Source organism: Tupaia chinensis, unplaced genomic scaffold (assembly GCF_000334495.1).
Source record: "Tupaia chinensis unplaced genomic scaffold, TupChi_1.0 Scaffold000146_1, whole genome shotgun sequence".
NCBI lineage: Eukaryota > Metazoa > Chordata > Mammalia > Scandentia > Tupaiidae > Tupaia > Tupaia belangeri.
In genome coordinates, this window is record NW_006159616.1 from 12,413,806 (window position 1) to 12,430,610 (window position 16,805).

Here is a 16,805-nt window from a genome sequence, read left to right on the forward strand (position 1 = left end):
AGGTTGGTTACTCCTTTTTGTGATCACCATTCAGTTTATTACAAAATCCTTATTAGATCAGGACTATTTCACATTTGAAAATTTCCAATTTAGGAAAGTTCTAGCAATAGAAGAATAGAGTAAATCTCTTAAGAAACAAAAATAAATTTGTAATTTGTACCCTAAATTTGCAGTTTAGAGTTGGCACAGCTGGCTTTCTTTTTACATACTTTCTCCTTCCAGAAAGAATGGGCCAGTATTAGCTTTTCACACTTGGCATTTTGCAAGGAGGTGTCAGAAGATTACAAGCAGAGATGACAACTCAGCGTGGTTATCCACGCTTCAGTCAGTCCTCAGGCAGAAGAGTTTAGGCCATCTTTGGCTCACTTGAATAAACGTTTTATTGGGACCAGCAGTTAGTGTAATGGCTATGTCGCTGGACTCCCATGTAGTCGACTGCGGTTCGAGTCCTGGACCCGGTGGCTTAAACTCACACAGGCGCATGTGTGTGCGTGCACAAGATCCTGAGAGGAGAATGGAGGAGAAGGGATTGTGGCGTGGCCATCCCCCCTGGGGGGTGATTTCTCGCTTTCTGTCTCTCTGTCTGTCTGGAGAGTGCACATGCCCTATAGCAAAAACCTCTCCCCCCCCAAAAAAAAACTCACTGGGTATGTGTGCTTGCATGCCCAAGATCCCAAGAAGAGAAGGTAGAAGGGATTGGGGCGTGGCCATCCCCCTGGGGGGTGATTTCGCTTTCTGTCTCTCTGTCTCTCTCTGTCTTTCTGTTGTGGCGACACACCCTATACGAGAAAAAAAAAAAACTCAAAAAAAAATTAAAACAAAACGTTGTTTATTAAACATAGTTTATTAAAGTATGTTGGGGTACAGAGAAAAAAAAAATTCCCACCACCAAATAAATTTATATCTAGAGTCTTATTTCTTCTTTCTGTGGAGTATAATTTGAAATTATTCTTTTTTTATGTATCACATTGTATTCACTGCTCTTTTGAAAACAAATGTGGAAAACATGTAATTTGAGCAAATATCTTTAAAGTGGGCTTTTTTTTTTCAATTTGCTTAGTATTATTTTTTTTTTTTTTTTTTTTTATTTCAACCAGAGAGAAAGAGAGAGAGATGGGAGAAAGGGAGAAAACAAGCCATCAGATCTAGGACTTGAACTACAGTTGGTCATGTGGAAGTCCAGCACCTCAATCATCATGCCACATGACAACCTTTAAAATAAGCATTTCACAAAGGTGCCTCTGTCCCTAAAATGGTAACTCTTGGGGCCAGCAAGCAGCATGGTGGTTATGGCTCTGGATTTCCCACATGGCCAACCGTGTTCAAGTCCCAGATCTGGCAACTTGAAAATCACATGGGGCACATGTATGTGTATGCTTAAGATCCAGAGAGAACAGAGAAGGGATTGCAGTGTGGCCATCCTCCCAGGGAGGTGATTTCTCACTTTCCTTCTCTCTGGCTCTCTCTTTGCCCTATGGCAAAAACCTAGAAAGAAAAGAAAAAAAAAGGTACCTGTCTTTGGCACACAATTGCCTTTTCCATGTTATGGAGCCATAGTTATTTGTACCATTGCTACTTGAGCCTGATGCCTGATAGCTCACTTTCTCTGCCATAATCCCCCAGAGCCCTTTTCCATTCAGGACTTCTAGTTCCTTGAAAAGTAATTTCTGTTCAAGCAGCTGGAAGTACCAAACAATTATTTTTCTCTGAATTGAAAAGCAGTAGAATTTATTTTCTCACATCCCCAGTCTCTTTGCATACTAATGAGTGAGAATGTCGTTGGCACCCTACAGCAACTTGTTGTTCTGCTCAGAAGATTCTGTTCAGAATCGTCACTATTTGCTGGTCTCTGCTCTTTTTGTAAATGTCTAACCCAGTGAAGCACCACAGCCTTTGCTCCATGGGGTTCTTTTCACTAAGGAGAACCTGACCCTAATTGTCAGCATCCCATAAGGTCTGCTAAACTCCATGGGATCTTCGAGGTGATTGCCTGGCCATCAGATGACACCACACTTAAACCGCGTGCTACCAAAGTACTTTATGCCACACGGCCGTATTTCATTTCCTGTGTGACCCTGCTGCCTTTGAACTCCTGTGTAGCAATACAGTAGAGAAAATACAAAGGAACAATAGGGGTTTATGTATTCCCAGCCAGCTTTTTGTTTATTCTTCCCAATAGCAACCTCTCACCCAAACAGAAAAATGTTGCGAATCAATTTTCATCTCTGGGCAGAAAAATGAATTAATCATTCATATTTGTAACCCATGTAGCAAACACTCCTTGTTAGGAAAAGTACGAGGAGATTAGTAAGTTTGAATCAGAAGCATCTAGATTTTAACACGAGAGCCTAGTCTTTGACATTTATTTTCTGGAAACTTATTTCGAACATAAGGCACAACTCGGAGGCAGAAGCTTTTCTTATTTGAATATTTTCTTAAATTGCCTATGCTGTCTGGGTGTCAATAACCTCCCCCTGCCAGATTTTGAGAAAAATAGCTAATTAAGGGTATTTCACATGCCATATTTTTTCCCAAAACATCCGCAGCTCTGTGATGTCCTAGATTCTAAATTTCTAAAAGAAGGAAAAGTAAAGCCCTGTTTTGAATATGACTAAGCCAGTAGAGAAAGCCACAAAGAACAGAGAGGACTAGAATGGTTTTCCCTTCTTGAGAGGCTTTTAAATACCTTTCTACCTATCTGAGCAGTGACCATAAAAATAGAAACTAATGGAGAAAAACAGAACACCTGGGTTGTATACTGTACATGATTTTATTTTTGCCATTTTGTTGGTGGTGAAAGAGGGCTAATGTGGTGCTTTGGGGAAAGAAGTTGATGAAAATAAAATTAATGTTCTTAGTGGAAAGAAGAAATCCAGTGATCTTTTCCTTAGCCTGAAAGTTCTCAAGACTTCACACTGTTTGGACTGGGACCAAGGACTGGAGGCATGAGCACAACTGAGGGTTCTAGAGCTAGGGAGGGCCTAGAGGTAGCCTCTCATTCTACCCAAATAGGAGTGGCAGGTCTCATTTTCTTGAAAATGTCCCCATTGGAGACCGCTCCTTTTCTAATCTATTCCCACTTCTGCTTCCCCTCCAATAGTCACTTTCAAAGCTGATGAGAAAGAGAAGTGGTGCCCTTAAGACCAGACTCTCAGCTTGTAGGGAGAATATGTCAGAAGAAGCTGCCTTGTTGCAGTTTAATTGTGTATTTCGTATCTGAAATATTTTTTTAAGAATTCTTTATTTTATTTATTAGTATTATTCTTCAATTTGAAAGAGAGAGACAAAAAGAGAGAGAGTGAGTAACAACAAGTTGCCAGGTCCAGGACTTGAACCGTGATTGGCCATGTGGGAGTCCAACACCTCAACCACCACACCACCTGCAGGCCCTATATCTGAAGTCTTTTAATGAGTCACAGCCTGCCCTCCTATATATAGCTATTGGATATCTGACTTTTTTTTGTCACTGTCTTATTTCTAAGCTAGAAGTCCAAGTTCATCACAGAAGGTATTCCCATCTTTTTCCTAGCTTTCTGATTTGCCACTTCTATCAAAGAATGTGTTCTGGATATATTAGAAATTGTTTCTTTGAAGTCTCCTCTGAAAGTTCATTATTACAGCATACAGCAAAAAAGTCTATCTCTGGGGACCAGTAGTTAGCATAATGGCTATGTTGCTGGACTCCCATGTAGTTGACCACGGTTCGAGTCCCAGACCCGGTGGCTTAAACTCATGCTGGGCACGTGAGCGTGCATGCCAAGATCCCGAGAGGAGAATGGAGGAGAAGGGATTGCGACTTGGCCATCCCCCCTGGGGGGTGATTTCTCGCTTTCTGTCTTTCTGGCGAACACACGCGCCCTATAGCAAAAACCTCTCAAAATAAAAAAGTCCATCTCTGATATTTCTCAGGATTTTATAGCAAACTTTGCTCTGTTAGCCACCATTCTAGTTACAGAGCAGTGCTAACTCTACCCCCGTGTCTCACAGTGTAGTTGAAGAAAGACAACTGACCCCTAGGACATTGTGACAAGCTAGGATACCCTGAGGAGCCTCTAAAGGAAAGTGATACCCAGGATTGAAAGAAAAAGAAGGAAGCAATTAGGAATGAGATAGAGCATTCTGAGCAAAGGTCACTATGTGGAAGACCCTGGATTAGGAGAAGTGAGTAGCTGAGTGTGGCACAGGAGTCAGGAAGAGAGAAGAGTCTGGCGGAGCTGCAGCAATGTACATATATTGTGTCTGGAGACCTCCTTGAATACCTAGGGTATGCATGTGCCCATAGTCCAGAGCCGACTTAGGCTGGGCTTGGAATGCAGCATCTAGGCTATCGGTGGTTTTCTTATTACTCATGAAAGAAGTAAATAAATAAAATTTTTAAAAGGAAATGGCAGCAGGCTGCTTTTGGATAGCTGAGCCTTTTCAGGTCTAGAGATTTGACCTTTAAATAATTGGCAGATTCTTTGGAGAAATGGCAGCAGGAGTTAAAGCTGGAGAAGTGGAACAGAACCAGACCAAAGACTTAAGAGTCCAGGTGAAGGATGTGACTATTTGGAAACAGAGAGAGTTGTGAAAGGTATCAAAGAAGTTTTTGCCTCAGGAACCAGCAGTTAGCGTAATGGCTATGTGGCTGGACTCGCACGTAGTCGACCACGGTTCGCGTCCCGGACCTGGTGACTTAAAACTCACACCGGGCGCGTGTGCGTGCGTGCCCAAGATCCCGAGAGGAGAATGGAGGATAAGGGATTGCGGCGTGACCATCCCCCCTGGGGGGGATTTCTCACTTTCTGTCTCTATGTCTCTCTCTGTCTGTCTGGAGAGTGCACGCGCCCTATAGCGAAAAAAACCTCTCCAAAAAAAGGAAGAAAGTTTCCCTCTAGTTGCGTTGTTTTTTGAGTCTCATCAAGATAATGGCCTTTTGTAATTGCCAAACTGGAGGTGGGTGATTTTAGAGCATTTGTACTTTTTTTTTTGGAGAGGTTTTTGCTATAGGGTGTGTGTGCTCGCCCAAGAGACAGAGAGACAGAAAGCAAGAAATCACCCCCCAGGGGTATGTCCATACCACAGTCCCTTCTCCTCTTGGGATCCTAGGCATGCACACAAACATGCCCAGCATGAGTTTAAGCTACCAGGTCCAGGACTTGAACCGCAGTTGACTGCATGGGAATCCCGCAACATAGCCATCACACCAACTGCTGGTCCCAGAACTTCTTAAACTTGTAATGTGTTCTTATTAAATGCTCTGACAGGGTCATCCTGAGCCTTAGGATTAAGGAAGAAGTACATGAAGCACCTAAGTACTTAGGTCTAGAATGAGACAAATTTGGTTCTAATAGTCTCCCAACACTTGTTAGCTGTATGACTATGGGTGAATTCCTTCTTTGAATTTGCCAATCTCTGAAATAGAGATAAAAATAAAAATTACTTCAACTCACAGGATTTTGGTGAGGATTAGGTTTAATAAAGCAAAAGGTTAAGAAAGTTTAAATTCATTTCTGAATAAGGAAAATAAATTTAGAGAAATCATACTACTCGAGATGAACATTAGTATAAAGCTACTATAATTAAGGCAGTATATTATTGGCAAAAGGGTGAACAAGTGGAACAGAAATGAATGCCCAGTAACAGACCCACACGTATATGGACACTTAGTTTTGGCAGGATAGCACAGTGCAGAAATGACAGTCTTTCCAATAGATGCTACTGGGCCAGCTAGATAGCCTTGTAAGGGGTCAAAGGGGCTCTTGATCCTTACCTCACGTCACATATAAAAACTCGGGAAATTTAACTTCTAAATGAGAAAGTAACACGAAACCTCAGGACCATTAGTTGGCGTAATGGCTGTGTTGCTAGACTCCCATGTAGTCAACCACAGTTCAAGTCCCAGACCCAGTGGCTTAAACTCACGCCAGGCGGTGTGCATACATGCCCAGGATCCCAAGAGGAGAATGGAGGAGAAGGGATTGTGACGTGGCCATACCCCCTGTTTCTCTGTCTCTCTCTGTCTTTCTGGCAAGACAAGAGAGGTTTGCCCTATAGCAAAAACCTCTCCAAAAAAAAGGAAGAAAGAAAGAAAGAAAGAAAGAAGCCTCTAGAATACAACCTAGATTAGGAAATTATCTTCTGTACCTTGGGATAAGCAAAGATTTCTTTTTCTTTGACTTTTCTTAAAACTTGCCAGAAGATGCTCACCAGAGAGAAGCAGAGAGAGAAGTGAAAGAGTCCCCATGGGGGATGGTCACACCCCAATCCCTTCTCTTCCATCTCTCCTTTTGGGATTTTGGGCATGCATGCAAATATGCCTAGCGTGATGTTCAAGCCCCCAGGTCTGGGACTTGAACTGCACATCTGGCCATGTAGGATTCAGCTGCCTTAACTACCGTAACATCGAATGGCCCCAAACATTTCTTAAATAAGAGATAAAAACTACCAATCACTAAGAAAAACAACAAAAGTAGTTCTTTCTGTTTATTAGAAGACACCCAGAAGAGGATTAAAGGTCAGAATTTTTTTTTTTTTTTTTTTTGAGAGAGGGATTTTTGCTATAGGGCACATGTGCTCACCAGAGGGACAGGAAGTGAGAAATCACCTCCCAGGAGGATGGTCACACCACAATCCCTTTTCCATTCTACCCTTGGTATTTTGGGTGTGCACACACACATGACTGGTGTGAATTTTAAGCCACTGGTCTCGGATTCGAACTGCAGTTGGCTATGTGGGAGTCCAGTGATGTAACCATTATGCCATCTGCTGGTTCCTAGTCAATAAATATTTCTAATATATGCTCTTGTGTGTATTGTATCCAGATTACATAAAGAACTTTTATCAAAGAAAAGGATAGCCCAATTAAACAATTGGCAAAAGATATGAGCAAGCACTTAGTTCACAAAAAGTATATTCAAAAGGCCTATAAACACTTGACAAGCTGCTCCATCTCACTAGTCATTATGGAAATTCAAATTAAAACCATCATAAAATGCCACTTCACACCAACCAGAATGGCAGAGGATGAAAATACCAAATGTTGAGAAAGATGTGGAGCAATTAGGGTTTTCCTATAATGCTGGTGGAAATGTAAATTGGTAAAAGCCACTTTGGAGAACAATTTCTGTGTATCCTTCCCCCCCCCCCCCCAATTTGCTGTAGGGCACATATACTCACCACAGAGAGAGAGAGAGAGGGAAATCATGAAATCATCCCCTGTGGGGATAGCCAAGCTACAGTCCCTTTTCCATTTTCCTGTCAGGATTTTGGGCATGCAGGCTCATGTGCCGAGCATTTTTTCAAGCTCCTGGGTCTGAAATTCAAACCACACAGTCGTCCATGTGGGATGCATGCCACCAGTTGGCCCCAATTTCTTGGTATCTTATAAAAATAAACATAACCTGGGGCCGGCAAGTGGCATGGTGGTTAAAGGCGCTGGACTCCCTCATGGCCTACCACGGTTCAAGTCTTGGACCTGGTGGCTTGCTTTCTCACTTTCTCTCTCTCTCTCTCTCTCTCTCTCTCTCTGTGTGTGTGTGTGTGTGTCTGATCAAACTGGAAAATAATAATAATAAATAAAGTTAAAACAAAATAATTCTTTAAAAAATTTTTTTAAAAAATAAACATAACCTATATTCCAGTAATTCTACTTCTAGGTATTTTCCCAGAAAATACCCCACTCAGAAATATGAGTACACATGCTCCAAAAGACATGGACAATAATATTTATAACAGCACTACTCCTGACAGCCAAATACTGAGAACAATCTAAAGGCCCATCAACAATAAGGTAGACAAATTGAGAATCAGTCATACAGTTAAAATATTATATAGCAATAGAAAGAAAAAGCTACCGTGGCATGTAACATGAATTCATCTTCCAAACATAATGTTGAATGTTTACATAAAGTTCAAAACCGACCAAATTAACCAGTTGTGTTCAAAGTCAGAGTAGTGGTATCCTCTGTGGATGAGGATGGAGGCATGATTGGGAGCAGGCTCGACTACTTCCAGGACACTGGCCGTGCACTGCATTCCGTTTCTTGGTCTAGGCAGTCATTACAACATTGTCTTCACTGTGATGATACATCAACCTATTCGTTTAAGTGTATACATTTCTATATACTATATTTTAATTAGTTTGCTTAAAAATTGGGACCAACAGTTGGCGTAATGGCTATGTCACTAAACTCCCATGTAGTCGACCACGGTTTGAGTCCCAGACCTGGTGGCTTAAACTCACGCCAGGCGTGTGTGCCCAAGATCCCGAAAGGAAAATGGAGGAAAAGGGATTGTGGCGTAGCCATCCCTCCCTGGGAGGTGATTTCTCACTTTCTGTCTCTCTGTCTCTCTGTGTCACTCTGGCGAGCACACGCACCCTATAGCAAAAACCTCTAAAAAAATAATAATAAAAAAATAAAATAAAAGTAGATATTGCACAGAAAACACTTGGACTAGTATCTGACACATAATCAGTGGCCAGCAAATATTAAGTAGTACTTAGTACACAATTGTGATCTCATAGGAAACATCTTTCCTGACTGCCCTAATCTAAAATAAGACCTCCACTATCCTGTAAGAGCCCCTGTTTTCTTCTTCATGATATTTGTCTCCACAGCACTTATGAAGGCTCTTGAAAAAGTCTGTGGAAAAATGGAATTAAAGTACAAATTTAGGGCTAGCAAATGGTGAAGTGGTATGTAGCTGAATTCCCATATAGCCAGCCATGGTTCAAGTCCCAGACCCAGGGACTTGAAAATCACATTGGGCACTTGTGTGTGCGTGCCCAAGATCCTGGGAGGAAAATGGAGGAAAAGTGATTGCGGCACAGCTATCACCCTGAAGAGTGATTTCTTACTTTCCCTCTGTCTGTCTGTCTCTCTCTCCTCTTCCCTCCCTCTCCTGAGCACACACACCCTTCAGCAAAAACCTCTTAAAAAATAAAAGTACAAGTTCTTTGGTGCAAAAAATTTTGAAATCCATGCATAGTTTTTCCATACCCTCTTTCATGAACTTTTGAAGAGCCCTGATGTTTCCTTTGCTCTTTTTTTTTTTTTTTGTATATCTACTTCACTGACCTGTTAGCTCTATGAAAGCGAAGACATTGTCTATCTTACTTACCATAGAAACTCTAACTTCTAGTGCTTTTCACAAAGCCTAAGACAAATAGATACTTAATGGGAACTTGTCAAATGAAACAATGAATTCCAAACAGAAGGTTTTCTTCTCACTAGTTATATCGAGACCTGTAGTCTCCCGTTGTGGTCATTACTAGCATTTTATTGCAACAGGTCTTTATTGTAAAGTACTACACTCTCTCCTGCCTTAAGTCTCTCTCTCTCTTTTTTTCTTTTTTTTTTAGACATTTTTGTGTAGGGTGCGTGTGCTCCCCAGACGGACAGAGAGAGACAGAGGGATAGAAAGCAAGAAATCACCCCCCAGGGGGATGGCCACGCTGCAGTCCCTTCTCCATTCTCCTCTCGGGATCTTGGGCACGCACGCACATGCTCCCGGAGTGAGTTTAAGCCACTGGGTCCGGGACTCGAACCGCGGTCGACTACGTGGGAGTCCAGCGACATAGCCATTACGCTAACTGCTGGCTCCAGTCTCTCTATCTCTTTTCAAACCAGAAGGTGCATGTGTTTGCCAGAGAGACAGAAGTGTAGAGGACAGAACAACCATGGTTAATGGTCACACTGCAGTCCCTTCTCATCTCTACCTTTTGGGGATTTTGAACACACACACACACACACACACACACACACACACTCTTGGTGTGTTTCTCAAGTCACCAGGTCTAGTACTTGAACTGTGTGATTGGCCATGTGGGATCTGGCTGCCTTAACCACCAGGCCATGGAGCCAGCCCCTTCCTTAGGTTTTAGTCACAGAATCAAAAAAGTTGATATCTCTGGGTTGTTGTTTTTTTTTTTTTTTCATTAGTAACCTGAGGTAACATCTTTAATTGTTTGATTACTTTGTATCCCAGGAAACCACCATTTTGTGTCTTGACCCCTTTTCTTTACTAATTAAGATTGGTGAGAGGGCCACAGAGTACTTGGGCCAAGATTTTATTCTGCTCCTGTTTATTCTGGAGGCCTGTGTAAATGCCATATCACTTCAACTTGCATCAGCCCAAGGGCTAGGGCGTGCAACAGCAGATACTGAAGACAGAACAAAGAAAGTGACACTACCGTAAAAACAGCCTTATCTCTGGGCAGCTGCATTCCAGGGGTTCATCCAGGGTCCTAGCAAATCTTGTCTGTGCCCAAGGGAATCAAATGCCCATCTAATTGCAGTGTTAGTAGATCTCTCTTAGCCTGAGGAAAGACCCTATCAAGGGTTGCAAGACAAGATCACATTTCCATGCTCCAAGCTGCCCTGTGAACTAGCGAGTTTCTCTTCAGGCTCTACTGCCTCCTCCCTGACTTAGGCACCACCAACTGGAAAGCAGGCATGTCATTCTTAAGGAATGTTAGAGCATCCTGCCTGTTATGCTTTTGTGTGTGAGCCACCAATTCACGGCAAGGGTGACTGAGTTTTACAGTCTGCAGGCAAGGGGCTAGCTGGGTGAACAAAACTCACTCTGTGTCTTAATTCTAAACACATGTTTCCAAGGTGTCACTATCTGCCTGCTTGGAAGTACAAGTCCTGCTTTTACAGTTATTTCCTGGCTTTCAGAAGAGGTGCACAGCTCAGCCCTCCCCCCCCCCCCCCCAGCTGGAAGAAAAAGCAATCCAGAGAGGTGAGGATTTACTCCCAGCAAAAACACATTCCAAACCTCTGAGTCATGCTGATTCAAAAGCACCAGTGTGCCTCTAGGAATCTGAGCCCCTGTAGAAAAGCCCCACACCACTGGAGTATGACGGTGAAGGACAACCCTGTGTAGCAAAAGCATGAGCCCAGAGCGTATCTTTTTCTCTAGTTCTATCTTTCATTTAATGTCCTTTAAATTCAGCCATACCCGAGGTCGGATCCCCAGCAGTCATCAGTAGAACGTAAATTTACTTCTGACTGCTCTAAAGACTTTCATAGGATCACTGTATGGTGGATTACCTTTGTAGAGCCTCTTACAATCTCAAGGAAAGTTTTTCAGTGCCAAAAGCTGGTCATCAATGAGAACCTACAAGAGGGGAAGACTTTGTGTTGCTCATAAAGCTGGGCAAAGGTCAGAGAGTCTTTTATTGTAGCACAAGACCATTCTAAAGGGGCAAGCTTGCCATATTTTAGTAGTAACCCCCCACTCTCCCACAGCATGTGCTCATCCTCAGGACTACCTTGACATTTAATGGGAGTGCACTTACATAAGTTAGAGAAACTGAGTTTTAGTTACCGCTGTGGGAGGGTGAGGAGAAACCACTGGCAATTCAGCTTGTGTCACAGGACTCTGAAACTGAATCATCCCCAGCATCCTGATTTCAGAATGTTGAAGTGTGAAAAAAATGTCTGTCCCAGAACTAAAGAAATCCAGCCGCGCTGGGCTCTGCCTCATGTCCGCCTCAGACAGTCCATCCTGGCGATGATGGAGTGTGGCAGCGGTGACACCGTGGGCCTCTCCAAATCCTTCTGGGCACGTCACTGCCTATGAGTCTTGGAAATCCAATTATAGCATGCCATAGTTCTCTTCCATAAGCTTTTGCTTACCAAAAAAAGTAGGCATATTTTTTCTTTTCCCTGATCCCAGACCAGGCATCCGTATTCCTACAATGTGGCCCAGCCTTCATAGAGAGGGCCAGCTCACATCTGCTTCCACAGGTAAACATGGAGTTAGGTACTGCCTGCCAGATCACTGTGTGCCTGCTCATTTAGTTTTTGTTTCCCAACTTCACCCACTGAAGTCAGACTAAATCAGGACTCTTGGACGTTCAGAGGCTAAGAAGTCAGGGTTGTACCCCAAATACCAACTCTGCTGTGAGTCAAGGTAGATGAAAATTAGCTTTAGATTCTCTCTCTCAGCTCCCTCCCCTTTTGTTCATTTTCCTGATGGCTTCTTCTTTCTAATAATCTCTCTCAGAGCTCTTCATTTCACTGTAGCTATGAAGTAGTAGAAAGCAGGAGAGAAACCTCCAGGCATCACCAGAAAAGGAGCAGTGCTCATTGTTGTAGAATAAAAAGATAATGGCCAATTTGTCAAGAAGTGTTGACAAGAAAGATAAAGTTGCAAGTAATTAACTGGCTGACATGCTGGGAGCGATGTGCCTGCCAATAGCTCCCTAAATCAGCCTGAGCCTTGGAAATGTGACAGCCATTCATCACTTTTACAACACCCTCTGACAGGCCCCACAGTTGGAAATCCAACCAGCACTAACAGCAGGCTTTGACACTCTGGTGTTGTGCACCTCTCTGTACCTCGTTGAGTTGTTCTAAGGTACCTGGGCCCTGCATCCAGCCTGGAGATGTTACATAAAGTTAGATGGCTTGCCAGCCCATAGCTGGGCAGTGTTCATATCCTAGAGATGGCACCCTGATTCGCAGAGTGAGCATTGTAAACTTTTGCAGGACAGATCACTCAGTGAGCACAGAAAGCACCTAGTAGGAGCTTCTAAGCAGCACTCCTGGTGGCCTGGCATCTAGTAAGTGCTGCTCTGAGGGGTCTGACAGTGAGATGAAGCTATATGCAGCCATTAAAGTAATTATGAAGACCGAGATCAGCAGTTAGCGTAATGGCTATGTCGCTGGACTCCCACGTAGTCGACCGCAGTTCGTGTCCTAGACCCGGTGGCTTAAAACTCATGTCAGGCGCGTGTGCGTGCGTGCCCAATATCCCGAGAGGAGAATGGAGGAAAAGGGATTGCAGCGTGGCCATCTGCCCTGGGGGGTGATTTCTCGCTTTCTACCTGTCTGTCTCTCTCTGTCTAGTGAGTGCACACACCCTATAGCAAAAACCCCTTTAAAAATAATAATAATTATGAAGACCTACGTTATGTGAAAGAGCAGAATACAAAATTGTACTTATATGCTGGTCACCGCCATGGGTAAAATATGGCTGTATTTATACAGAATATGCCCAGGTAAAAATATTTCATAAAGATGGTTGTATTTTAGTGAATGTCTCTCCTCCAAATTTTTCTCAATTAAAAAAAAAAAAAGGAACTAGCAGTTAGCATAATGGCTATGTCGCTGGACTCCCACGTAGTCGACTGTGGTTGACGTCCCGGACCCGGTGGCTTAAAACTCACACTGGGCGTGTGTGCCCAAGATCCAGAGAGGAGAATGGAGGAGAGGGGATTGCGGCGTAACCATCCCCCCTGGGGGGTGATTTCTCGCTTTCTGTCTTTATGTCTCTCTCTGCCTGTCTGACGAGCGCACGCACCCTGAAGTGAAAACCTCTCCAAAAAAAAGAAAGAAGGAAGGAAGGAAGGAAGGAAAGAAAGAAAGAAAGAAAGAAAGAAAGAAAGAAAGAGAAAATTCTTCTCCCTACCAATCTTAAAAAGGTAGATTCTGCTCTACCAGATGATGTAATGGTTACATCATTAAACTCTCACGGAGTTGACTAGAGTTGACTACAGTTCGAGTCCTGGAGCCAGCAGCTTAAAACGCACACCAGGCACCTGTGCGTGCCTGTCCAAAATCCTGAGAGGAGACTGGAGGAGAAGGGATTGCTGCGTGGCCATCCCCCCCAGGAGGTGATTTCTCACTTTCTGTCTCTCTGTCTCTCTCTAGTGAGCATACATACCCTATAGCAAAAATCTCTAAAAAAAAAAAAAAAAGAGATAGATTTCCCCCCACTTTCTAATCTAGATGGCATTACTGTCCTACTCTCTTTATTCTTTAGGGCCACGCTTCCTCACGTACATATTTAGCGTGTCCTTTACATAGTGTTGACAGACATGACATTCAAACTGTGATCCAAAGACCTACTAAGAATTCTTTATTCTTAGGTACTCAGGTGAGATGTCAGAAACCTATGTTGATTGTCCAAAGTTGGCCACCTCTTCCACATCAAACAGTTCCCTGTAGCTTTAGGTTCACCAAAGCTCTAAAGATACAAACTGCCCTAACTTCAAGACCTTGTAATGGGGCCAGCCTTCTTGTTCTTTGTATGTAGAAAAGGAATGAAGTTCTCAAGTTTTGACCCTGTCAGACACAGGGGTGGTGTTTTCATCACCTGCTTCTGCTGTTAAATTGAATACCTCTTAAGACCTGCCAGTCTCCCTTTACTTTCCCTGTTGCTCACATTCAACTTACCCAACCTAACCTTTCTCCATATCATTTTTCTTTTTTTTTCTTTTTTTAAGGGAGATTTTTGCTATAGGGTATGCATGCGCTTGCTGGAGAAACAGAGACAGAGAGACAGAAAGTAAGAAATCACCCCCCTGGGGAGATGGCCATGCTGCAATCCTTTCTCCTATCTTCTCTCAGGATTTTGGGCATGCACACACATGTGTCCGGTTTGAGTTTTGAGCCATCGGGTCCAGGACTCAAACCGCAGTCAACTACATGGGAGTCCAATGTCATAATCATTAAGCCATCTGCTGGTCCCATCATATCACTTTTAAAATGTTTTAATTTGCCTTCTGTTTTCACGGCTGCCCTTTACCTCTTAAATTAGTCTGTTCAAGAAGAGAGTGTTACTTCGTGAGTTCCCCAGACAGTTTCTGTTCCCAGAGTCCCAGGGTAGCTTCCTAATAAAGACGTTAGTGCCCAACCAACCCTAGGTCTTCCTCGCCCTATAAGGGAATGAGACTATTTTGTTTATCATCATATGTTGGGCACAGAGCTAAGCCTCAATGCTGGAAGAAGTGACGGGGGAAGGTCTAAAGCACTTACCACTCCAGAAGTGAAATAAGAAAAACTGCCTGAAACAGTAGTAGAGACCCAAGGCAGTGTCCAATATTCCCTCGTCGTGGCTGGTCAGGACTCCTCAGTGAGACCTGCTCCTGTCAGCTGTGGTGCATATGTCACCAGCCTAGCGCCAAGGGAATTCAGAGCATTCTTCCCTGACAGGGAACCAGATGAAACGCAGACTGTAATCTGCACTAGACACAGACAGGAGAAAGAAGGCCCCGAGCCATTTGGGAAACCAGCGGGTAATGTTCTCATAAATTCCTGCTAAGAGCACTAGGGAGGCCTGAGCGGTCCCCCAGATGTGACTGCAGATGCTCCTCGTTTGCCTGAGGACTTTCCACCAGGCGCAGGCTGCAGGAAAGAGTCTTGCATCACTTTGCTCTTCATAGCCTAGAGGTCACCAAGGTGCCAAGGCTGAGAGATGAGGGCCATAACTCAATGGGCCATAGAGGGAGAAATTACCAAGCCAGATGACTGGATTTGACATCAGCCCAGAGCCTGTGGAGTAGTGACCGGAATCCTTTCAGGAGACAAGTGTTCTTTAGGGTTCTCTTCAGGTGGCAGAAAGGACCTTTGGATTGTGTTGCCACGGGTCAGCATTAAGGCCTTGAGCAGTTAATGACCAGCCCTTTGGGTCAGTCTCTTCCTCCTCTGGGAAACTGGTCATGACCTGCCTATGAGAAGCCCTGAGGGGAAGCTTGAGAGGGAAGGGTTATGGGGAGTCAGCAGGCCACTCTCAGCACTGGCTCCTCTGCTGTCATCGGACAGGGCACCTGCCAAGGCTGCGAAGCTCCTTTGTGTCCATATTGCAGATTGCTTTTGCATTCTTGCCCTATTCTGGAAGGAGGTATTCAGATAGTGGGGAGGAAAGGTGCTTGATATAATAATCTCTTTGGTATATGAAACATTGAGGCAGTTTCTTATTCTTATTAATTCTACTCAACTCCAGAAAATGTTGCCAAGTGCATGTGTGTGTGTGCCTAAGATCCCGAGAGGAGACTGGAAGAGAGGGGATTGTGGCGTGGCCGTACCCTCAGGGGGTGATTTCTCACTTTCTGTCTCTCTGTCTCTCTCTTTATGGCGAGTGTATGCGCCCTATAGCAGAAACCTCTCCCAAAAAAAAGTCCCAGACCGGAAACTTGAAAACACATCAGGTGCGCCCTCTGTGATAGAAACTGAAAGATTGAAGGGCTTAAAAGCATGAGTAACTACTGTCAACACCAGAGACGGTTTGGGAGCAGGGTGAGAAATGAGGAGATGGGAAATCCAGGGGAAAAATAATTCATTTTAATTAATTTTCAAAAAGATAGAAAGAAAAACACATCAGGCGCATGTGCATGCATGCCCAAAATCCTGACAGGAGGGAGAAATGAAGGAGAGCAGATTGTGGTGCGACCAGTCCCCATGGGGGTTGGGATGCTTTCTCAGTTTCCTTCCCTTTTTTTCTTTCTCTCTGTCTCTCTCTAGCAAACGCACATGCCCTCTGGCAAATTTAAAAACAAAACAAAAAATGAAGGGAGAATGAATATGTCTATACAATCGCCTCTTTCTGAACTGATAATTCAGTATTTTCCTTTCTGTCTCTCTTCGTCTTCCTAGTACCAGGTTCATTGTGGGCTCTGGGTTTTATTGTGCAGATGGGCAGTTTCTGTTTCCTTTATAAGCACATAACTGTGTAAGATTGCAACTCCGAGAGGAGACTGGAAGAGAGGGGATTGTGGCGTGGCCGTACCCTCAGGGGGTGATTTCTCACTTTCTGTCTCTCTGTCTCTCTCTTTATGGCGAGTGTATGCGCCCTATAGCAGAAACCTCTCCCAAAAAAAAGTCCCAGACCGGAAACTTGAAAACACATCAGGTGCGCCCTCTGTGATAGAAACTGAAAGATTGAAGGGCTTAAAAGCATGAGTAACTACTGTCAACACCAGAGACGGTTTGGGAGCAGGGTGAGAAATGAGGAGATGGGAAATCCAGGGGAAAAATAATTCATTTTAATTAATTTTCAAAAAGATAGAAAGAAAAACACATCAGGCGCATGTG

The 16,805-nt window shown here is 43.7% G+C and overlaps 1 protein-coding gene across 1 annotated transcript in view; it reads left to right on the forward strand.

The window, feature by feature from the left end:
- Positions 1 to 16,805, forward strand: part of MTOR (mechanistic target of rapamycin kinase) — a 163,881-nt gene that overhangs the window by 78,202 nt on the left and 68,874 nt on the right. The window lies entirely within an intron of this gene.